The 26259-nt window shown below is 36.2% G+C and overlaps 1 long non-coding RNA gene across 1 annotated transcript in view; it reads left to right on the plus strand.

The window, feature by feature from the left end:
- Window positions 1-22352, plus strand: part of LOC129035202 (uncharacterized) — a 43353-nt gene extending 21001 nt beyond the window's left edge. The window contains exon 3 of the long non-coding RNA XR_008502140.2: window positions 16033-22352. This is a non-coding gene — a long non-coding RNA (uncharacterized LOC129035202). The remainder of the gene's footprint in view (window positions 1-16032) is intronic.
- The last annotated feature ends 3907 nt before the right edge of the window (window positions 22353-26259 follow it).

Here is a 26259-nt window from a genome sequence, read left to right on the forward strand (position 1 = left end):
ACTGTCAATGTTTTTATCATTATCTTATGTTGTACGTAATTTGTTTTTCCACACTTTGTTGTGTAATACTCTTTAACCTCTCTAAACTGAGGCCAGAGAGTGTGTATTGGACACTAGATTTGTGTAGTGCCCAGAACAGTGTTAGCACATTTTAGTAGTTTAGCAAATGCCTATTACAAAATTTCTTGTAGAGTTCAAAACACATAACTTGAATTATTCACTTTTCAGTGAGTTATTTTGACATAATTTGAACATTGACTAAATCCTTCTCAATGCAGGTAAAATATTTAGTCAACATATGTCCAAGACAAAAATAGGAGCTGCAGCTCTTGACAAGCACTCAGTGAATATATAGCATAAACCTATAAGTGAAAGAGATTAAGTATCTGCATGAAGAGAAGGGCAAAGGGATTTGAAGATTTTCAGCTGATAATCAGTCAGGAGAGAGGATATTACTGGAAAATAGTAACCACCAACAAAATATGTCCCAAAGTGTATGAATACGACAGAGCTAATTGTCCCATTATCTATCAGCAATGAAGAAAATGTGATCTTGAATTTTCAATTCAGTTCTTCAGAATTTATGTAACTTTGGGGAAGTTAAAGTCCCATTGCATAATATAGTATGACACTATGAAGACTTTTCCTTAAAAATAAATTGTATCTCAATAATAAAAAAAAATTGATGTTAAAGTATACCTGTTATCTGAGAAAAGCAAAATGGCCCTCTAGGTAGAACACTACACCATGAGATCCAGGAGATAAGGTGATATGAATAGGGAGAGACTGGAAACTGTGATAGGCAGAGCTGGCTTTAGGCATTTGGGTTGCTAAGGGAGCCCACATATGCCACAAGCTCCCCAAGGATCATTTTAGTCACTCATTTAGCATAACCTGGGGTTGGAATGTGATGTGTATCAACAAAATTCCAGCAATGTGCCCATGGAAAAGTGCTCATTTCTCTTTCACCCGAAGCAGTTGAGCCCCATGAGCTCACGCAGGTTCTTCTTAAAGCTAAAAGAAATAATGAAGTTAGTAATGGAGGTAATTAAGAAGTGATAATGTGACTTATATCTGTCACAGTCCAGATATCAGGAACTATTTATATTTAAATATCTAGACACAGATTTTGGTTACCTACTTACAGATAATGAGACTTCATGCTCTCGAGCCATTTTCACTCTTCAAATTATGTGCGTCTCAGCCTTTTTGGTGTTTCAGTGTATTTATAATGCTGAATATACTTTAGTGGGTTGAGGCCAGCTTATGACTGCAGACAGAGAAATAAAGTATAAATAATCAGAATAAGGAAAATAATTAAATCTACAAACAAATTCATAAAAGTCAGTTTCAAAGTATGTTTTATGTATTTAAAGGCATAAAGAATGAAAATAGGCTAAATTAACCCCTACCTGTAACAAGTTACACATGGATATAGAGATGAGTCTAAATTGTTGATGTCAGTGAGGATGTAACAGCACTGTAGATCCTAACCTCCTGTCCCTCACATCTTCTCTTCTTCTGATACCCACTTTGAGATTCTCTTTTCAGATTTAAATTTTCTAATACCAAATTCAAATGACAGAGCAGATGCTGACCTTCATCCCCCAGGCATTTATCACAGGACAGATTCTGACTCGCTCATGAATATAATCTTATTCTTTGCAACTGGCATGTGGCCACTCCGAGTGGTGAGACAGAAAACATTTGGTCAGACATCCCAAAGTTCAACCTGTTGTAAAAAGTAAAGTAGAGGTTCCTCTTCAAAAACTTTCCTCCCCATCTAATTAGGAATAAATAGTAACTTCTCTTAGAAGCAAAATTTATTCAAAGACCCATGCTAACATTCTTAAATATCTGCTAGCTGTAATAAAGAAATCAGTGTACTTTATGTTCATAGCTCCCACAATGTAGCCTAAATATTTGCCCTGGCTTGCTTATACTGGTCCAAGCAAGCTTTAGGTCATAGCCTGTTTTTACCTTTCTCAGCATTCCATAAGTTAGTTCCTCCTTCCTTTGTTCTCCTCTGCCTTTGCCTTTTTAAAAAAGTTGTAAGTTGCTAGCCAATCAGGACAAATACAGAATGTGAGGTCCCATTCCAGCCAACGGAAACCAGACACAGCAGTAGGGTGGATGCATCAGGTTATAAATGACCCTATCTCCTTTGTTTGGTGTACTCTAGTGGCAAAACTGCTGGCGAGTGTACCCTGTCTGCAGAAAGTAAAAAAAAATGGCCTTGCTGAGGAAATGACATTTATGTTCTAGTGCTATTTCTTTATGGCACTAGGGGACAAGCGTTTCTAACACTATGCTGCTTCCGTTTTGTTTAGTTGAGTTTTGTTTGGCTTTGTTTAGTGGTAATGGCATTGTTGTCCCCACCAGTAGAGGCACTTGCTACTGTTTCAGTTCAGTCCCACAGTAGGTGAGCAGCAAGGCTCCTTTCCCTGCCCCTCTCCTCCTTCTCCTTCCTCTCCTTTTTTTCTCACTCTCTTTATCTCTTCTCTCCTTCCTCAATCTTTAAACATGCCTATAGTACAGCAACTTCAGCCTTGAGTACTGTCATATGAGAGAAATATACTTGTGCATTTCCATTTCTTTCAGCCACTGTAATTTTGAGTCTCTGTTGTAGCATCTCACTTTTCCTCTTAGATAAAAGCAGTTGTTAGTGCAAGGAGTAATAGGGATAAACGGAGTTTAGTGTATATTCGGAAATGGAAATGCTAAAGCAAACTAAATATGGCCTGAGAAGGACTCTGTACTTCTACATTTGAGTCCTTGCAGATGAACTGCAGCCTAACTTAAAAGGTGGACAAGATTAAAACCTAACGCAGGAGTATGTGCCTGTAACAATAGCTGAGTCTTGGTCAATCCCAGCAGCCATAGTTCGGCCATTCATACACTGCTGAGTGAACGCCAAGCTGTAACTAATCCATTTGTTTCTGTACCTCACTTCTGATTTCTGAATGTCACTTCCCTTTTTTTTGTTGATAAATTTGTTCTAACCACGAGGCATCCCTGGAGTCTCTCTGAATCTGCTGTGATTCCAGGGGCTGCACCATTCGCAAATCGTCATTACTCAATTAAACTCCTTGAAATGTAATTCAACTAAAGTTTTTCTTTTTAACAGAAGTAAAGGCACTCACTTTATGCCCTCCCTCCTTTTAGGGAGTCCAGGATTTCTTTCTAACCCCTCCCCTTTTTCTAAGTTGTTGTTTGTTTGGTTGTTGCCTTGGGTGGAGGAGGGGGTTTCAGAAATAAGCGACTGTTGAAGGGATGAATAGGCAGGGGTATTGTTGCTCTGCTGCAGCTCATCTCCTGGGGGCATTTGCTAGGCTCCTGGAAATAGAAAGACCTGCTCTGTTGTCTTTGGATCCTAGATCACTCTTCTTCCTCACTGAATGTTAGTTACCCATTAACCTTCCTGCTACTCTTCTCTCCAGGTCCAGCTGTATCAGTCTCTCTGGGGGCAAAACCAGTATGCCAATCAATTAATATAATGAAGATATAACTCCCTCATGCTAGTTTGACATATTGCATATCTTACCTACACATAATGAAATTGTGGGAAGCTATTAAATAATTTGACTGGCTTATCCTATATAAAGACTAGAGTTTAATGTGAATGTTCCTAATATGTGAGGTCCATGGAGTCTGGTTGGTGGTCTCGTTTACCAGGATCAATCTGAAACCTATAGCACATTTGAGGTCCAACTCGAGTCTAACACTGAAAAAACAGTGAAGAGAACCTTATAGAAAGATGGGGGAACACAGAGACAGGGCAAAGAAACCAAGAAGATCTGATATAATATGTTTAACATAGCAAAATGTTTTTAAAATTGAAATTATCAGCAGTCTAGGGAAGCCCAGGAAAGTTGATCCTATGATAGATTTGAGTGTTCTGTTTTGTCTTATTTTGTTTTGTTGATGCTATCGATACAAAGTGCATGTTAGGTAAACATGTAGTCCACAAATTCAGGCAAGCATGAAGTGTTACTTTAATGTTGCACAACAAAACTATTTCTAATTGAAATGTAATTCTAATGGGTGGTGAAAAAATTGTCAGACACTTTGAAATTTCTCTTTACCATCTGATTGGCTTTCCTTAATGTATGAAGGGGTGGTGGCAATGATGCTTACATATTTAGGAGTGAGAACATTTGCCCTTATTTGCCATCTATCCAGTCTGGTATCCACTGAGGTTTACCTGTTCCAGCTTCATCCTTTGTTACATGAATGCTGCAGCTATTACATGAATGTTGCAGCTATTCCCAAACAAGAGTCCCCTCTAGGTCCAGGTCTAGCAAAGCATTCTTGTTATTCCTTTTGAGGCCACTCTGATGCAGCTTCAGTCCCTTTTTACATAGAGTCATCAATCTTACCTTTCAACACTCCCTTTCCCATGTCTTTCTGAAAATAGAATTTTAATTTATTTGGAATATACTTCTAAAGTGAAGAATTAGTACCCTTCATTTTCAGACTTGAAAAACTATCTGAACTATGTCTTACCCTTTCTTTTCCTTAGACAAGTTAGAGCATTGCTATTTAGGAAGACTCCATCACGAGGACCTTTTGCTTCCCCCTTATTATTCCTACATCTAAGTTGGAAATTTTGTTTATTTTCTACTCCAGGGAGTGGTGGAAACTAGCTCAGCCTTTTCATATATTCTTCCAAATCTTTTTCTTATAACTGGTCCTCAGCTTTTAAAACTAAAACAAAATGTGTGTTCAATGTAAGACACATATCAAGAAAAACCACTGCATTAAAAAAACTGATTACTGTATTATTCAAAATCCATTTATGCTGTACTTAAACTTCCACTGGGGTGGACAACTCCAGCCCATTTGCATTGAAAGTGTTACGTTGATTCCTACGTATTTACTTTAATTAATCAGTCTCTGTGTGTGTGTGTGTGTGTGTGTGTGTGTGTTTGTGTGTGTGTGTCTATCTGTCTGTTTTTTTCTCCCTTCCTGACTCCCTCTCTGTTTACTCTTACAGGGAAAACTGACCTAGAAGGAACGATCCACCACCCCCCTTTAAAAAAAATAATTTTAATCTTTTTAGTGCCTGAGTCTTGACTCGTCTGTCACCTTAGGAGTGCCGCTACCACTCTGGTTTCGTCATCTCATGATGGATTGAGTAAAGTAAAGCCTATTATAAAATGAAATTCATCTTTTTCCAACTTTCTCTTCCAGAATTCAGAAAATTCTGTCCATGTTCCAAATCTGTGCATCAAAGCCAATTGACATCCTTTTGGGTCTTTGGATCTCCCAAATGTCGATATTTCCATGTTTGTTGGGAAGTGGTTCTGCCTAACGTATGGCAATATTGACCTTAGTGGGTGAGTGTATTTCTAAGCCTGTGGTCTGAGTCAGTCTATAGAATCAGCTTTGCGTTTACTTTATTGTCAGCTCTCCAAGAGCCCAGTGACCTGTGACAGCTGAGTGATTGTGTTCTCTATGAAGGCTTCTTCTACCATAGGCCTTTATTGCTGTTTTTCTTTGAGCCAACTCTTCTCAAAGCAATTTATCATCTGTCTACTGAAACTAGTACACCCCTCACATCATTTAATTTATATGTTCCCTATGCAGTAACTTCTAATACCCATTTAATTATATTAAAGAATAGGAAGACATGGACTTTTAGCAAAATTTTATTCTAAATAATAAAATAGCTTATGTAAAATTAGAAAAGAATTGAGCATTTCAGCTCTAGCATTCAGAAAAGAGCTCCTACTCAATTGAAGTGATCACCTGTATCTTAGCACATGCAGTTCTCTATTGCAGATACTTGTCTGCACTTTCCTCCACAGTTAGTTAATCATCACACATATAGAAAGAGTTGTATTTTACACATTTTGTTCATCACTGTAGCGCATGAAGCAATGCCACCTAGGCAAAGCTAAATGTGTTATATAGATGGTGTCTATTTTATATTTTAAACTACTAATATATTAGAATGATGTGAAAGATATTGAAATAATCTCTGCTAACACTAAGTAGAATGAATTGCTTTTTAAAAGATATTCTTAGTTGTCAAATACGAAAAGAGAAAGTGGTAAGTCAAGTAACATGCTTGTTTTAATTGTTTGTGATTTTTTAGTAGGAACTTAGAGGCACATAACTCAATAAGCGTTTTTTTATTGATCAATGCCTTCAAGCAAATACATGGAGGCATGTTTATTTTCTCTCAACTGTTATTGTTACCGGGATATGAGTGTCATTTCCCCTGTATCAAGTATACTTTGGAGAAATGTATTTGATATCCTTAGGAGACTTGGTGTTTTTTTTTCCTTTCAGGCTCTTGAGGTTAAAAACTCAGAAATTTGCCTTTGTGAGGGAGTACTTGAGTTTTAACATCACCATGAAGGATGAATTCAAAAGACAAGAATATCAGATGGTTCGTGGGTAGTGTTGAAGCTGGGCATGTTTCTAAATAACGGCATTTCAACTTTCTATGAATTAAATAGACAAAAACTATTTTGACACTGTCTCATTTTCTAACCTTCAACAAATGCGGTCTGATTCTTAAAAAATAGACTCTCATTTCAGAATTTTGAGTATTGAGAACCATATATGGAGTAGGTGGAAATTTAATTGCCTTTTCTAGTAAATAATTAACTGTTGTTCTGATTAACCATGCTTATATACACCCTTTTTCCAAACAAGCAAATTCAACTAGAAATCACTTGTACCTCTGGATTCTCTATAGTTGTATCAATCTACTCTGGTTAACAGCAGCCACAACAAATCACGTGAAAAGAAAGGTGAAATTGTGCTCAATGACAACATACAATTGTCTTTCATGTGGTAATTGCATATTGTGTTTCTGTTGTTTATTCATCCTACATAAAGAAAGTCTCAACACTTCCAATATGTAGCATAGTAGCCAACATAAAAAAAATGTGATAAATGTTGAATGAATATGCATAGAACAGTCCTAATTAAATCAAGATGAATGGATAGATGAACAAAGAGAATAAATGACCACAAGATATAGTAATATTGAAATATCCAAATTGTAAAGTAATGGGCATTTACGTTTAACTCTTCCTAATATTGGACCAGGTCACAGTCTCCATCTTGAGATCTTTTTAGTAGGTTTCCATGCTTTCTTACAATAAAAGTACTATGGATTTTTTTTCTCAATTCCAATGTTCCTTGTTTAAAGGCTGTAGCTTTTTATCTTCGCATGAAATTTTTCTTTTGTTTGTAAAAACAGGTTTTTCTTTTTCTGTGTTTCCTATTTATAGTAACCCATATTTAACTCTACCAAGAAATATTTTTAAGACTTCTTCAAACTGCAGTTAGTTTTACTGGGGTTAGCATTGTTTCAATGAAAGCAATTAGCTAACTCTAATAAGATGTTAGTAATGATTTTAGATTTGCTCATCCACATTCTTCATGATCAGTGATGCTAATGCATATACTCAAGAAGACATGTAGGGTATGTCTCACGTGCATAACTCTGAAACCAGTCTCTATGTAAATGTTAAAATTAGTTTACGGTGTGATTGTGTCTTTGCAATTCAAAGGTTGCCTGGATATCTCCAACTGGATTTATTGTACATTTTAAGTGAATTCTTTTTTGCTTTTTATCATAGAAGAGATAAACTATGCAAAAGTTCACGCAGTCATAGGATCACTGATTTAAATAGGACCTGAGAGATCATGTGGATATATCTTCCTCGGTGCTGTTAATCACCTGTGTGTGTACCTACTAAATCACTTATTGCAGAGCTCTGAACATTTATGTTAACACTAATGTCTGCTTTAACTATGGGCTCACCAGAACCAGGTACTAGGAATGTTCAGCTCTATATTTGTATTTTACATAGATATAGCTGTTATTGTTGTTGAGTGAAGCCCTTATTAATTACTTCATGTATATATATTATAGCTACCAGGATGCTAAGAAAGGTGAGAAAAAAAGGTGGCTTTTAGTATTGTTCTTTTATGGTAAGTCAACCTTGACCCTAAGTTCTATGCTATGGTTTACTGATAAGGAAAAAATGCTTATCTAAAAAGCCAACTTTGATTGACTGGCATATTGATCAAATTAACAAAAGTGCAAATGTATTAATTTGCTACTCCCTCAGTGATGACATCCTATGGTTCATCTAACAACCCTCCTCTGGATATTTTCACACCTGTAATCCCAGCACTTTGGGAGGCCGAGGCAGGCAGATCACGAGGTCAGGGGATGGAGAACATCCTGGCTAACACGGTGAAACCCCATCTCTACTAAAAAAATACAAAAAAATTAGTCAGGCACGGTGGCAGGAGCCTGTAGTCCCAGCTACTCAGGAAGCTGAGGCAGGAGAATGGCATGAACCCGGGAGGCGGAGCTTGCAGTGAGCCGAGATCGTGCCACTGCACTCCAGCCTGGGCCACAGAGCAAGACTCCATCTCAAAAAATTAATAAATAAATAAATAAAATAAAATAAAATAAGAATGTTGCACTCTTCTCATCTGGGAAGGTTTCTCTGCCCTCTTCATGTAGAGATGAGCCCCAGAGCAGCTATTTGTATGTAGCCTCTAAAAAAGCATCAATCATATGCATCGGCATCTATGTGTTTTCTTGCTTTCTTCACTACTTGGGGCCTTTGAGACAAGAACATAGGCACAGTCTCCTTTTTATATATCGTGTGCAACAGAGTGACTGGACTATCATAGGCAATCTGTAGATGCCAATAGTATTGAAACTTGTGTATTTCGTTGAGCACAAGCACATACTTCACTAGAGGTTCTTGATGATGTACCTGGTACTCCCACAAGATCCCTGAGATGATCAGATAGATGTCCATAACCTTGGGCTATCTCCTCCCCTGGGCAATTTTATAGACAGGAAAACATAAGCCTTCTCACGTTTAAGATTGAATGTAACTCTATTAGTTCATAAAACGACTATGAGTTCAGGTTCCTTAATTATAAATTAGTTTTTCAGCATGTATTATTGTGATTATTAATACCAAGTTTTGTAAGGGGCTCAGTAACTCTAACAAATTAAAGCATGAAGTGAAAAACAGATATAGAAAATCAGCTCTAAATATGCATAGGCTTTACCTGTCTCAGTGATTGCATGTATAAAGACACCACTTCCAAAGTTGTGCCCCTGAAAAAGTATTTGAAATAGATCATTGATATATTTTTGGCTTAGTTTTTTTTTACAGCTGCAGTTAAAGTAGAATTATGAAAGTGATTAGCCTCAGGTCTGTCATCATTCATCTTGAGCCTGGGATGGCAGAAGTCTGCAGATATTATTGTACCATATCCAGCAATTTGCTCTAATGGAGTCTTGTGAAATCCTGTCTGCTGTTTGATAGGTATGAATTTAAGCTGTATCATCATGTAGTGTACAGGGATGAAAAGGAGTAGAAGCTGTGATCTACAATTACTGGCATCATAAAACATGAGCATGACTAGATCTATGTCAATGAAGAAGCTCATTTATAAGGGATGCTCCATTTTATTTTATTTTATTTTTATTTTATTTATTTTTTGTTTTTTGAGATGGAGTCTTGCTCTGTTGCCCAGGCTGAAGTGCAGTGGTGCTATCTCGGCTCACTGCAAGCTCCGCCTCCCAGGTTTACACCGTTCTCCTGCCTCAGCCTCCCAAGTAGCTGGGATTACAGGCGCCCACCACCAAGCCCAGCTAATTTTTTTGTATTTTTAGTAGAGACGGGGTTTCACCGTGTTAGCCAGGATGGTCTCGATCTCCTGACCTCGTGATCCACCCGCCTCAGCCTCTCAAAGTGCTGGGATTACAGGTGTGAGCCACCACGCCCGGCCAAGGGATGCTCTATTTCTGGGAAACCAGAGTCATCATATTATTCATGGGTAATTTAATTGGGAATAAATGATTCAACATAGATGCTGGTGCAATATATATTGAATTTACAAATAAACTAAAAATAAACGTAATTTGGGCATCAAAACAAAAACAAAATCACTATTAAATGACTAGAGGGTAAAAATCGTTCTCAAATGGTGTCTCCAATTTGGAGGTATTTAAAGAGCCCAGTGACTTTGTGATGATTAGGGTTCTGGAATATCATGCTCACAAAATTCACATTTGCTGAATAAAATGAAAGAAATAGAAAGTGTTATGTGCATGGACTTTATAATATTAAAGCATTAAACATTAACATGAAGCCATAATGCCAAGATATTTTTTCTACAAACAGAAACTCCTTTTTTATTTACCTAATAACCTTGTGTGCAAGTGTTCTCAGGAAGGATGGTTAGCGCTTTTGAAAGAGCATTCAATCTGCCTGCTATCTAAGCAGAAGCAAATTGAGGGTATAGATCATAAAATCTTAGTCCTGAATGGGAGATGAGAAATAATTTAGTCTGCATAGATAAGGGCCCTTGGGTCCAGAGCTGTTGAATGATTTACATAAGTTCACATAATTGCCTAGTGACAGAGCTGGGATTAGAACCCTTGTCAGCTGACAAAGAATGCAGGGCTCTTTCTATGCTACCATTCCCTATCACAGCTAGAAAATGACGACTAACACATCAGCATGACCTTGATGGCTCAAAATTCCCTTGGCAGAATATAACATGATTATTGAAATAAGAATCCAGAGGCTGCTCTAACGATGCTTTTGCACATCCTGCCTTTGGGAATTTGCAGGTATCCTGGGCTGTTCTTAGGAGAGGAGAATGTGAAGGGCCACTGGTGATCTTTGCCAAGCCCCTTAAGCACTTGGGAGGGAAATAATTTTAAGACATTAGTGGCTTTTGTGCTTTAACAATCTGTTCCATCAGCAATATGAAGTATGCGAGCTCACGTCAGTTGGGTTGTTTCTGCTTCAGGAAACAGCAAGAGATATTGAGGGAACCACTGATGTTGATAGTCCCAAGTTTTCAAATCTGCTTTCTTAAGGTAACTTTAGAGAGTTTGGAACAAGGCTTTAAATGACCAGCTCCTACTAGAGGCTGAAAGTGTGGTGGTGAAATGATGAAGAGAGGTTGGTTAATGCATACAAATATATAGTTAGATAGAATGAATAAGTTTGATAGCACAGTAGGGTGACTATAGTTAACAACAACGTATTGTGTTTTTCAAAATAGCTAGAAAAGATTTGAAATGTTCTCAACATAAAGGAATGATAAAGTTTAAGGTGATGAGTATCCTAAATACCCTGATTTGATTATTATACATTCTGTGCATTTATCAAAACATCACATGTACCCCATATATGTGTACAAATATTGTCTATCAATTTAAAAAAAAAGACCAGCTTCCTTAAATGGTTAAATCTAAAGGAGTATAAATATTCTCCTTATACTCCAGTGTATGGCATCATAGTCATTCTAGAAGCCTTAGTGGGCTCCACTGCATCTTCAAGCTGTCCTCTCCAGATGTTGCTAAGAGAGGAGCTGCACTAAGTAGCTGGTGGAAGGACCCTAGAGATTTACAAACTGTTCCAGGGAGTCACGCAGGTGCTAATGAAAGCAACATCTGGGCTTTGTCAAATTGGAACGAAAGCCAACATACCAACAAAAATTCTGGATTTATCTGAGGAGATACTGTTTTTCTGAAGTTTTGCTTTACATTTATTGGTCACCACAAATTGTGCTTCAGTTCTCCTTTTCTACTCTGTCTCATGACAAGACTGGCAGCATTTTGTCCCTGCCCTAGATATCTGTGGAAGTTTGAGCTTGAAAGAGATGATTTAGGGTATCTGGCAGAAGAAATTTCTAAGTGGCCAAGCATTCAAGAGGAAGCAGAGCATAAAAGTTGGGAAAATTTAATTCCTGATGGTGCTATAGAAAAGAAAATTCATTTTCTGGGGAGAAATCCTGCTGCAGATATTTGCATAAATAAAAAGGAACTAAATGATAATTGCCAACACAATGGGGGAAAGTCTCCAGGGCATGTCAGAGGTCTTCACAGCAGCCCCTCCCATCACAAGCCTGGAGGCCTAGGAGAAAAAAAAATCGTTTCATGGGCTGGGCCCAGGGCCTTGCTGCTCTGTGTAGTTTTGGGACTTGGTGCCCTGCATCCCAGCCATGGCTAAAAGGAAGCAATATACAGCTCAGGGCATGGCTTTAGAGGGTGCAAGCCCCAAGCCTTGGCAGTTTCCATATGTTATTGAGCCTGCAGGTGCACAGAAGTCAATAACTGAGGTTTGAGAACTTCCACTTACATTTCAGAGGATGTATGGAAACACCTGGATGTCCAAGCAGAAGTTTGCTTCAGGGGTGTAGCCCTCATGGAGAACCTCTTTTAGGGCAGTGCAGAAGGGAAATGTGGGGTTGGAGGGCCCACAAAGAGTCCCCACGGGGCATTGCCTAATGAAGCTGTGAGAAGAGGGCCACTGTCCTCCAGATGCCAGAAAGGTAGATTCATTGACAGCTTTCACCATATACCTGGAAAAAGCCACAGACACTCAATGCCATGAACGCAGCTGATAGGTGGAGTATAGCCTGCAGAGCCACAGTGATGGAGCTGCCCAATGCTGTGGGAGCCCACTTCTTGCATCAGCATGACCTGGATGTGAGACATGGACTCAAAGGAGATTATTTTGGAATTTTAAGGTTTAATGACTGCCCTATTGGATTATGGATTTGCACGGGGCTTGTAGCTCCTTTGTTTTGGCCACCTTCTCCCATTTGGAACAGCTGTATTTACCCAATTCCTATAACCCCAATGTCTTGATGGAGTAACTATCTTGCTTTTGACTTTACAGACTCATAGACAGAAGGGGCTTGCCTTGTCTCAGATGAGACTTTGGACTTGGACTTTTGGGTTAATGCTGGAATGAGTTAAGTCTTGGGGGGACTTTTGGCAAGGCATGATTGTGTTTATAAATGTGAGGACATAAGATTTGAAATGGACCAGGCTGTAATGATATGGTTTGGCTGTATCTCCACCCAAATCTCACCTTGAATTGTACTTCCCATTATCCCCACACGTTATGGGAGGGACCCAGTGGGAGATAATTGGATCATGGGGCCAGCTGCCCCCATGCTATTCTCTTGATGGTAAGGTCTCACAAGCTCTGATGGTTTTATAAGGGGCTTTCCTCTTCACTCAGTTCTCATTTTTTCTCTTGCCAACCTCTAAAGGGTTGCCTTCCACCACAATTGGAAGATTCCTGAGGCCTCCCTAGCCATGCACAACTGTGGGTCAATTAAACCTCTTTTCTTTATAAGTTACTCAATCTTCGATATTTCTTCATAGCTGCATGAGAATGGACTAATACAACTCTAATTGAGATGATTTTCTACAATATATGATTGTTGAGCCCTCTCTATGCTAGGGAACTTACATATGCAATCTCATTAAATCATCTCAATGGCTTTGAGAAGTGCCTGTCAATATCCCTGCTTTGAGAATAAGAAAGAGAGACTCAGAAGTGAAGTGACTTGTCTGAATTCTTTCTGGTAGAATGTGAAGGTTTGGGATTCAAAACAGATCAGTCTCAATCCAAAGTTCATGCTCTTTCTACTGTACCATGTGGTCTGTTTTATTCTTGTTCTTTTCTTCTACATCTCTCTGAGAAGACTGAATTACAATTTCATGAAATTCTTTGGGGAAAAGGGTCTTTTAGATGGAATTCTTACTCAATTACGAGAACACAGACACAATATTCAAGATAGAGAGATTTAAGCTAAGGGACAGTTGATAATTTGTTGTCTTTGTAGTTCTCAGAATCGTAGTTTCAAATGCAGAAAGAATAATTACATAATCTGAAAATAATAAGACAACATGCTTAACTTGCTGCTAGAGCTATATATCATGGAATATCAAGTCTTAGACAGGACCTTTAAGCAAGACAGTATCAGGAGCACTTTGCCTTGCTCCTTTATACATGTAGGTTGCTATGGTTACAAGAGATACTGAACTGTGTGGAGCCTGAAGAAGCTACTCTAATAATTTAGTTTGTTTGACGTTGGTGAATATTTCTCTCTCTGAGATGTAGCAGGTGGAAGAGTGACAATGTTTTGTGGTCATAAACATAAATTGCCAAAAAAGTCTCCCAAAATTATTTTGTTTGGTGAAATATTATTTCCTTTACTTTTTTCTTTTATGTTACCCTACAATACAAGCAAAATGTAGCTATGAAGGCAGAGGAAGTTTCCTGGAAACTGAGAGAGTGTTACTCTCAAGAGCACAAATACAGCAGGGTTGAGGCCAATGACCTACTTATTCCCACAAAGCACTTTCTCTAAACTTCATGCCATTTCTCTCCCTAAATAGAACCAATAATTAAAATAGTGTGTGTTTCACTAAGGTGCACTAATTGAGTCTGCAGCTGGATTTCATAAGTAAGCTTTTGTTGTTAAAGAATACAGATATTTATCTATCTATATATCCTTTAACAAATATATATATTATATATATATATAAAATATATATTTGTTATATTTCTATCTCAGTTCGGGGATAGAAGTCAGACATTCGTTTTCTCTCATTCTCCAGAAAATAAAATTACACTTACAAATTTTATACATCGTCAAAAAATAGCAGCTAGGTTGGAGTAATTTCTATTTCACTTTAAAAATTCAGAAGAAGTTCTAATTATTAGCATCCTGATTATGGTAGCTGCAAAAAACCAAGAATATTTGGCTTGTCCTCAGTAATTTTCCATCCAATTGAGAGCACTAACAGTTTCTGTAGACAGTAGCCAAATGCATCTGAGAAGCTACCAGTTGATTGCTTTGAAACCTAAAGGACTATAAGACACTGTCACAAGGTAGACAGTGTATGAATAGGAGAGTCAGGTTTATAGCGTTTAAACATTATCTTCATTTGTATTTCAAAACAGACAGAAAGGTCTTTTGGGAAAAGTACAAGATCAAACATCGTTGTAGAAAATAAATAGTATTTGGGGAGGAATCCAAAATAGCCCATTTCTGCAAAGTAATCAAATGCAATCTGCAGTTATTATTTGATTCATATGTACATATTATTTTATACAGTATATGGGTACTGGGACTCAGACAATGAATTTTTTAAAGGGTGACAACTGAAGAAACAGCTTATCGTTTTGACCGTTGCTTATTTGACAGCCCTTTTAAAACTGATTTCTACAATGGATATTCCAGGTTGAGTAAATTGAAGTTTGTCCGGTATAAAACACTTCTGCTAGACTTTAAGCACATGCACTTCAGAAACCCATGTCTTTTTTGTTTATTATTAGAGCCCCAGCATCTAGGGGAAGGGCACTTGCCAATCTTCATCTTCCTTTAAAACTGTTTTTGTCTTGGTTACAAGAGCAAAAAAGTCACACAGACTAGGGATTACTAACTCACCTTTCCTTGGTTCAAGTGTCAGGTGACCTGAGCCAAGACAATAAGACATTTTCCTTATGATTTTAATTTCTGGAACAGGAAGAAATTGGAGATGCTGTTTTTAGATGAAATGCTGTTAAGATACAAGAAAAAGATACTTACTGCCATAGTTTCAATGTTCAGAAAAATTCCTCATAGTAAAACAGAACATGACATTGACGCATGAAGTAGAGAGAAGAGACATCCCTAAATAAAGTCATCTGTTCTTAGCCAACCCTAAATGATGCAGTTTAATCTGTCCTAATTTCATGGTTTTGTTACATGACCCAATAAACTTCTTTTTATATCTTAAACTAACTCAAGTTGTGTTTTTTTGAATTAAGCTAGAACTTTTTTTTTTTTTTTACTAATTCCCTTAGCACAGTGTTCAGTTCTTCCAGTGAATCACTATAAGATCCAAGGAAAAGCTTCTTAACCTTCTCACATTTTTATAAAACAAGACTGTGGGTCTAAACAATTGCCATGTCCATCCTATACTCTGATTCTCTCTCTCTGGATATTGGTCTATAAAACTTCTCATGACACTTGTGGTTGCCACAGTGTGATAGATGTTAGCTAGAATGTAACAAAAAAATCCTCTTATTATTACCCAATTTTTAAGTACTCATCTTTTACTCTGATACCTCTACCTCTCAACTGTTTCTCCTACTCTCCTTAAAGAATTTGTTACTAAACTTGCAGTATCAACATGGAATTCAAAAATTACCTCTGCTTTCTCCATTTCAGGCTGAGCCTCGATGGTGATTCAGATGGATCATGAGGATCTTTCAACAAAGCTAAGTTCCCGTCTTTTAACGCAGTTATTCTCATACTTTTATACTGAAATATCCAGAATTGCAAACGAGTTAAATATGTTTTCTGTGGGGTTCTGTACGAAGAGGATTTAGAGACTTATGAACCTAAAATAACATATCAGAAGGACAAAATTTATTTGAAGCGGGAGACTTGGCTCAAAAGCATCTAATATAAATTGTATATTATATTCAATAATACAAAAGCAATGCTTTATTTAGAATGAATTAAAATGCATGCTTCAGACAAATGCATGATGTTTAGCTTTTGATTTACCGAATATACTATTCAACAGATGTTTGAGTTACATAGTTTGAGAAACACAGGTCTTTGGTATTGATGGCTCCTGTTAAAATAAAAACATGTTTTCTGAGAACATAATCATATGAAACCAGGAGCACGTATTAACATAAAACTCAAATCACTTCCCCTGACTTTCTTCTTTCAAATGTAAAGAAAGTGGGAAACAGGACAGATGAATTTGAAGAAACAGACGAGCTCAGGAAAGTTCAAAGCATGAAGCAAACTCAAAAGTGTATCTAAATACCTAGGGAGCACCTTCAAAGCACAAGGTACCTGAAGATGAAACAGCAGAAGTGAAAAGAATTGCTCCTGTAGTATAGGGCTAAAATTGTACCTGAAGCATCTCTGCTACTATCCCAGGAAAAGAAGAGTCAACAGTAGCTATGGTAAAAATTCATGGAAGCATCAGGGAAAACAGAAATTTAGAGAAGCAGATAGAGTGAACCCAAGGCAAGATAAGGGTTTCTGGGTCTGAATTTCAGAAAAGCCTGACTATGGAGAGTGGGAGTTCCTGTTTTCTTTCAGTGACTTGCTAATTTCAATTTTGTGTGTGTGGCATTAACAGATTTTTGCCTAACTTGGGACATTTTTAACAGTAGAGGAACTCTTCTGTCAGTTCTGACATGATAATTTTAAAATACATATTCTTTAACTGAACATTCATTAAGTCACTTGGCCAGGAATCCAAATAACAAAATGTCTATTATGGAATTCTCTGTGTAATAGAAGTTATGTAACTTGTTTCTTCTCAGTAGAGAGAATAAAAAGTAAAGTCAAAACCACCCCCAGATGACCATTTTTAGCACTTTCATTTTATCGGGAGAGGTGAGCAACCTGCAGAAAATATATATTCTTGAATTAATCTCCTTTGGGTACAGAGAAAAAAGAGCTCATTATTCTTCTAACTGGCAACGTTTGATTTTATTGACACCCTAACAGTATGTCAATCGCTCAGTATATCTCCCTAGGCTGTAGTCTTGCAGACTTTCTTTTTTTCTTTTTTTTTTTTAACTTACCAATTCTATGATGTATTCCCATGGATGTCTCCTTTTATGCTATTTTACAATCTATTTCTAGAATAATAATGGAAATTTCAATGGAAACAACATATCACATTCTCTGTCTACTACAAAAGTATGTCTTTTTTATTTGTAAATAGACCATATTTTGCACATAATTAGGTAATACCCACATATATTAATTTGGTTTAGAAATTATACTGAAAGATAGAATTGCATAAGGGTAGGGATTTTACTTTTAAATTATTTTCATGTCTCCATGGACTGGCTCTGTGCTTTACACCCAGTAGCTGTGAAACAAGTACTTATTTAATGATGAATGAATAAATAAATAAATAGTTAAATGCAGCAACAACGATGTTGGCAGATATATAGGACTGTAGAATTTAATTGCTTGGTAGGGTCATCAAATTCTACCCAAATTTGGTGTGGCAAACAGAACAATGGTCCCTTAAAGATGGCCTAGTCCTAACCTCCCAAACCTGGAATATGTTACCTTACATAACAAAGAGACTTTGCAGATGTAATTAAGTTAATGATCTTGACACAGAAATATTATTCTAAATGAACTCAATGAAATTACAATAAACAATGTTCCTCAAAAGAGAAAGGCAAAAGTTCAGAATAAAACACACATACACACATTAAGTGACTACGAAAGCAGAAGTAGTGAGAGATTTGAAGATGCTACCTTACTAGATTCAAAGATAGAGGAAGGGGTTGAGATCTAAGGAAATCAGGCAGCCTTTCGAAGCTGCAGAAGATAAGGAAATGAATTCTCCCTAGAACTTCAGATGGAAACAGCCCTACTGATTCCTTGACATTAACTCAGTGAAACACATTTTCAGACTCTAACTTCCAGATCTGTAAGAGATAAATTTGTGTTGTTTAAGCTACTACATTTGTGGCAGTTTGTCAAAGTAGCAAAAGGAAGTATATATTTGGTAGGCATCAGAATTTCCTGAGCAATATAGTGTGATTACCTTTGAAAATTCTACTCAGCAGTTCTGGAATTGCAGCCTGAAATTTGAAATTTACTAAGTGCTCCCACTATATCTGAGTCAGGAATTACCTAGGAAACCATGATATATTGCATTACTCTAATTTTGTACTTGAGAAAAAGCACAATGTTAAAATCTCAAGAACATTAATATAGACTTAAGTACAATTTATCATGTAAAAACATATTTGAAAAAGTAAGCCTGTAAAAAAGAAACAACTGAACTATTAACACTATATTCTCTAACTATATATTGATTTTCTCCTTTTGCTTTTACACAGCGAATCATATACACTTTCACAGAGGGTGATTTGGATAATATGTTCCATGCATTGCTCCAAGCAGAAATTCTCAATCTGTCATTTCTGCTTGTATTATTTTACACCTCTCAAAGACATTCACATTTCATCACAGGGAGCCAAAATCAGCCTGTGTTATATCTCTGTTTGTGAATACCACAATACTTACTTTACTTTCTCCTGAAAAGATTGTTAGTGGTTTTTAGTATCTCCTGTAAAGAGTGTGATAAATGTATGTTGCAAGGACACTTTTGTTTTGTTCACATTATTCTACTAAATCATGCTAACCATAGCATTACATCTATTTATCTATCTAGCTATTAAACATATTCAGAATACCTAACAACTTTAGGGGCATTCAGTATATAGAATATGCTAGTATTGGTTATTTTTTAAAAAATTAATAATTAAGAATGTCCTTCTATTATTGCATTAGTGACTTAGTTAAAATTTAGGCCATTAACAAAAAAGAGATGAAAAAAAAAACATTAGGCACTAAAGGAATCCTCAGCAATGGCTTTTTCAAAATGATACTTTGGCATCATAAAGCGGGTATTTGGTAACCATACTCTATTACAGAACAGCAAATGGAATTTATGTTCTATTTTCCCATATCCACTTCTTTACTATAATTTAACAGTCATTGTAATTATTACTATATAGTTATTTCAAATTTGGTATGATTCTGAAAGATGCTCTGATAGTAACATTTTCTTTGGTGCCTCATGTCACTCTTTCTCTCTCTCTTTCTTTAAAAAATAAGGTGTCTTTACAGGAACAAATTTCACTATAGATGCCTGAATTTCTCCTTTCACAATGATTATTGAAACTCATTGAGATCTGACACTCTGTGTTTCTTATTTTTATTCCGTACGTAGGAAAAAATGAACTCAGAGACACCCATGGTTATAAGAGGCTGTGATTGTCAGCTCTGCCCCTTCCTGTTGAAGATTGAAGCCTTTATGTTATTGAATACATTGAATATATTGCAAATTGGAACCCCATTAATAGGATTCTGAGAAGCCTTACTACTAGATCTACTAGATCTGGATTCTAAGCCTCCTTGCTTGTATGATAGGTTATTGTCTGAGACATTAAGCAACTAGACCTATGTTGGGACACTTGCTTCACAATGTAATATGACGTATTAATAATGAGGAAAGAAAAATTGCCCTGCTTGTGCTAGTGAGGATCTTGAGCACTCTCTATTTTCTCTTCAGTCCTGCTTTAGTGGTTGCAGAAAAGATTTTTTTTTTTTTGTCAGATGTACATGCAGTAGCAAAAAATTGAAGCATCTTTCTTCACTAATGAGCTGCAAAATTTAAGTTTGGGGCAGTCTCCATGGAAACTTTTTAATATGGTGACCTACGAGTGCTAAATGTGTATGAGGTGACAATTCCTTCCACATGGAAGACTGTCACAGATAGCATATGGTAGGACTTTATGAAAGCCACTAAAATTGTTTCTGCCTCAGTTTCCATCACTATAAATGCATAATCATATAATCTCCAGTCATAAGGATTACTGAGATAATCTTTAAATTTGCATTAAATTCCTTGGAGATAGGCATTATATAAATAGGAAGCTCTGTATTAAATGAACAAAATTTCAATGAAGAGTGGCTACACTTAATGGATACAATGTGGTCTGAAATTTAAGTAATTGACCAGAAATCAGGACTTGGGACCAATTACTGGACATCCAATTTGTGTCATTTGAGAGAAATTGTATAGAACATTCTCTCTTCATTTTCAACATTTACTTATTACATGAAGTAGATAATTTAACACTAAATAAGGCTATAGTTACATTTTCTCCATGTGTCACTGCAGGCTGCAAAAAAAAGTATTATATTAAATTAATAGTCAGAATCTTTCCCCAAATGATGATAATTGGATCTCTGATTCAAAGGACACCAAAGAAATGGCTAGAGAAAATATAGCTCTGTCCTCAGTATATAGTATTTTTAATAATAATCTATATTTTTAAAGTATTACATCATGTTCACTCCTAGAAGGGAGAAAAGAGCTCAAAACATATCTGGTGGTGCATCTGTAGTCCCAGCTACTTGGGAGATTGAGGCAGGAGGATCACTTTAGCCCAGGAGTTTAAGGCTGCAGTAAGCTATGATTGCACCTGTGAATAGCTACTGTACTACAGCCTGGGCAACATAGGAGGATACTGTCTCTTAAAAAAGCAAAACAAAATATATGACATTTAGCTTACAAATCCCATGTATTAATGGTTCGTATTTCTGTTATTCATGCTGACATAATTATTGTGAAGTCTTTTTGCGTGTGATAAGAATCTATATTCATACTCAATATCTATTAAATATATGGTACTCTGCTAGAGTATTCTGATGGACTCAGGGCAGAAAAATGACTAAAACAACAGCTATCTGAATTTCTCTATCTTAATCAGTATGCATAGTGTTAACCTTATATAAGAATGTCCCTATAGTTAATCATTTGTGGTTTCATTAAGCAGTATTGAAGCTTTTGGAAGAAATCACACATACTGTGATTTAAGGAAGCCTGGCAGTTACAATAGAAATAAGAAGCTGATTCATGTAGAATGTCTTGAAATTTTGTCACTGGTAATTTTGGCAAGAACACTATTAATGTTAAGATTTGTTTATAACCACTGAGAACACATAGACACAGGGAGGGGAACATCACACACTAGGGCCTGTCAGGGGTTGGAGGACTAGGGGAGGGATAGCATTAGGAGAAATACCTAATGTATATGATGAGTTGATGGGTGCAGCAAACCACCATGGCACCTGTATACCTATGTAACAAACCTGGATGTTCTGTACATGTATTCCAAAACTTAAAGTATAATTTTAAAAAGTTTTTTTAAAGATTTGTTTATAAAATGGCAAATTGCTTAATCAGGGGACTCCTCATTCAGTTGAGAAGTATGAGCTGTAAAGTATGTTTTGCTGGAAATAAACCTGTAAGCCGCTACATATATATTCTACAAACAGAGAGAAATAAACGCAAACATCATTTACCTGGAGGACAGGTTGAGAATGAGTTATAGCCTAATATGAGATACAATACGAAACTAAAAAACAACAACAACAACAAAAACAGAATGAGGATGATACATGATCCCAAAATAGAAGTAAACAGTTTTTGGACAGAAAAGATTCTGAAAAACTTGTGTCCCAGTGGTTCATCCTTGAATTGTATCATTGCCCCTACTCCTCCCTCATACATATACCATGTCCCTTTCATGATTCTGAGAAATTTTGAAGATCAGAGCCAAGGGGGTTCACAAATGACACTAAGACCTTCATGTTACCAAGAATGATTAGCATATCAGCCTGGAAAAGCACTTGCTACAGGTTAGGCAAATTAGGGTTCCCCTATAGCAGATGATTAAAGTAGACAGAAGGAATAAAATTAACATATTCTTCTTATTATTCTTACGTCTCATCTGGCTAAATAAAAGTCCTGAAAATATATTTATAACTAACCATTATGCAAGTTCTTTCATCCCAAAATATTTTCTCCCTATATTAACTCTATATACTCCCCATACGCACACACATATATCCCCTAAACTTTTTAAACTATTCTAAGTTATATGCTAGAAATTATGCTAGGCATTTTACAAATATAAATTCACCCTATTTATACATTTAGAAAGGTCAGATATAAGATTATTTTTAATTAATATTGACAAAATTTATCTTCTTTTTAAGTATATTGACTAAATAGTTAAGAGTTCAAAGATGAATTATGATAAAGTGTTTAGCAAAATGTTTACACATAAAATACTTTGAACTTACTAGCAGTGAAGCAAATATTATAGCCAGAAGACTCTCAGGAAATTTAATCCAGAATGGAGGATACTAAGTGATGTATGGAACTGTTTATTCTACTTAAACATCAAAACTCCACATGAATCTTCGAAGTATATATCTGCGCCTTAAATGAAAACACAGTTTTGACATTGTTTATTGCCTCTTGAGAGAAAACTCTGCTCAATTCATAAGTGAATCATGAATTACCCGATTCTTTCTTCCATGGGCTTCTCTCAGGTTGCCCCTTGGTTTAACTTCATTATGTGCAAACATGGTATTACCTTCCATAACACAATATTTCATATACAGAGTGATATATCATTTAGATGACTCTTTAGGCCATCGTTTTGAAAGCTACAGTTTTCTGAGCTAACAATTGTATCATAGCTCTATGGAAATAATAAAACCTTTTTTTTTTTTTTTCTTTTTTTGGGATGGAGTCTCACTATGTTGCCCAGGCTGGAGTGCAGTGGCGCGATCTCGGCTCACTGCAACCTCTGCCTCCCGGGTTCAAGCGATTCTCCTGCCTCAGCCTCCCGAGTAGCTGGGACTGCAGGCGCGTGCCACCATGCCCAGCTAATTTTTTGTATTTTTAGTACAGATGGGGTTTCACTGTGTTGGCCAGGCTGGTCTCCATCTCCTGACCTCGTGATCTGCCTGCCTCCACCTCCCAAAGTGCTAGTATTACAGGCGTGAGCCACTGCGCCAGGCCAGTAAAATCTTTCTTAATTAAACAGCCCTATATTTTGCAACGATAATAGAATATGTGATATCTAAATTCAAAGGGTAAGAGAATCATAAAAGTTATTGTACATGCCTAAACTTATGTATCAAAATGTGCTATGTACATGCATACATCTAAGTGTACTAGGCTTTCATCAGAAGTCTCTTTTAGATATCTGCAGCTGCTTTATTCCTTTCTCTAGATCCCTTATAATTATAAAAATATATTTATATAAATTTGAAATATCTTATGATTATATATAGTTACACATATTTGATATATATGTATTACAGCGATGTATTTCTGATCAATGTTTTCTAACAACCACAAATATGTGGAATATAACTTATACAAAAAACATTTTGGATGGCATAACAACTCAGAAGTAATGATTTCCCACACCGATGACCTGTCTCTACTTCTAATATAAAGAAGGCACCAAGAAGTATGCTTTCTTAAATATGCTCCCCTTCAGCTGACAGTTTATTGGCTACCAAGACCCATAATGAGGAGCAAATATACATTTCTTTATTTAGAATATTGACCCTTGGGAGAGGTATATTTCAAACGCATTTTTTTTTTGCAAGCTTGAGTGGTTAAGCTTTTAAATGATATAATTCTACAGAGATCATTTCTTCCAATTTTCTTTAAAATTCAATTAAGTAATCTGTGACCTACTATACCTATTCATTTGGGGAGAATTACAGTGCATTTCAATTTCAATTGAAGTCTCTGACCCTTATTTACTGGATCATAAGTATTTCATCCAATTGTATTTGTGAGCCAAGAACACTTTCTACTTATTTGGGGATGCTTCTTTTTATTATTTCCTCAGGATGAAACAGACTTAGTGAGTGGAAGACTAGTTGTGTGGGAGAATAATAACTTATAAGACAGGTTTTCACCCAAGTGCCATAGAAAGACTGTCATACATTGATGATGATGTGAAATGTGAATTTAAGGCCTATTGTTTAATCCATTGCTCTTTTTAATACATTGACTTTTTAGTGTAGTAGGGCAGCCGGGAAGTTAGCAATATTTCATTATTTCTCAAGTAAATCAATTCAAAAGATCATTACCAAAATAGTAAAATTCCACATATTTTCATTATCTGCCAAGTACTAAAACCCCAGAGTCATCTTGTCATAAAAAAATAGCAATATATTGGAATCCTTTTTGAAGTCTTCAGTGCCCAAAATATGGAAGAGATCAGTTAACAAAAATGCATTAAGAGGAATAATAGGATTTATGGATCTATTTTTAGTTTTGTTTTCTTTTTGCATTTTCATAATGTTTATTGATATGGAGATGTTACTTTTAAACATGCTATAGTTTAGCTTACATTTAGAATACATTTCCTGCAAATGAAAATGCACAATAGTAAGTAAAGTTACTAGTACAGATTGACCATTGAAATCCCAATGAGGGTTCCAGGAGAGTAAGCCCTTTGAAAAGTCTCTTGTTATGATGGAACCAGGAAAGTCACAAGCATGACAAGGAATATGTTCTGTGAAAAGATGCCCCACATGTCCAAATGCCTGGAGACACTGGATGATCTGTTTTCCAGAGACAACAACAGCAGTTTTAAATACGATTCAGCAATTCCAGTGAACTTCTATATTCAAAGAATTAGAAATCAGTATATTGACATGACAACTACACTTCCATATTTATTGCAGCATTATTCACAATAGCCAAGATATGGAGTCAACCTAAGTTGATTATCAACGTTATCAACAGATGACTGGATAATGCAAATGTGGTTTATAACACAAAGAAATGCTATTTAGCCTTAACAAAGAAGAAATTATTGTCATTTGCAGCAACATAGATAGATCTAGATAACATTACACTAAATGAAATAAACCAGGAACAGAAAGACAAGTATTGTATGAGCTCACTTATAATGGGGAATCTAAAAAAAGTAGAAATCACAGAAGCAGAGAGCAGAATGGTGGTTACTAGAGGCAGGGGGTGGGAGACATGAACAAGGAAAGGGGAAATGTTAATCAAAGGATACAAGATTTCCTTTAGATAGGAGAAATGAGTTCTACTGATCTACCACACAGCGTAGTGCCTATAGTTAATAATAATGTATTGCATATTTGAAAATTGTTAATAGATTTTAAATGTTCTCACCAAAAATGAATGATAAATATATGAGGTGATAATATGTTAATTAGCTACATTTCATCATTCCACAGTGTATACATATATCAATACATCACATTTTGCCCCATAAATATATAGAATTATTATTAGTCAATTAAAATCAAGTAAAATTTTGAAGGGCAGTGCTTAAATTTCCTTATTATGTAATATACTACCTATTTGATCTTTGTCCAGTCACCCAGCCTCACTGTACCATGGTTCTCCTCTCCAAAAAATAAAATGCTAACCAATTAAAGAGAAGCCAGAGGAAAGCAAATAGAAGCAAATTAAAGTATGTTGCATATACATAGTTAAATTATGAATTATCTATTTGTATGTGAATAAGACCCTCTGACATGCACTCATATTTTTAAAATAAAACATAGCCTAGTGTTCCCCCCTTGGAATTATAAGCATGTGCCACTCAGAAATCATATGTCAAGAAATAACTTTGCTCTGAAAAAATTCCATATTTTTTTCTTTTTATAGAGTTCTGGACTACTTGGTAATTCCACCTATCATTTGACAGATTAATTATCTGTGACCTATTGTACCTATTCATTTGGAGGACAAAATCAGTAGCCTCTTTAAGTGCAGTAAGATTAGTGATGACTTTGTTTGTCATCACAAACCAAGATTGTTTTCAGGACAGTAAATCCCACACTTAGGTTTCACTGGAATTTGATTTGTAACAACAAATCAGTGCTTTGGAAATGTCATGTTCTTATTTTAATGAGTTTATAATTAAGCAGAACACAGGTTGTTTTCTTTGCAGAATCCCACCCACAAGGATTCTATTGATTTACTGTTTAATTATATGAAATAGCACGTCAGGGTGAAGGTAAAGC

The sequence above is a fragment of the Pongo pygmaeus genome, chromosome 3 (assembly GCF_028885625.2).
Source record: "Pongo pygmaeus isolate AG05252 chromosome 3, NHGRI_mPonPyg2-v2.0_pri, whole genome shotgun sequence".
NCBI lineage: Eukaryota > Metazoa > Chordata > Mammalia > Primates > Hominidae > Pongo > Pongo pygmaeus.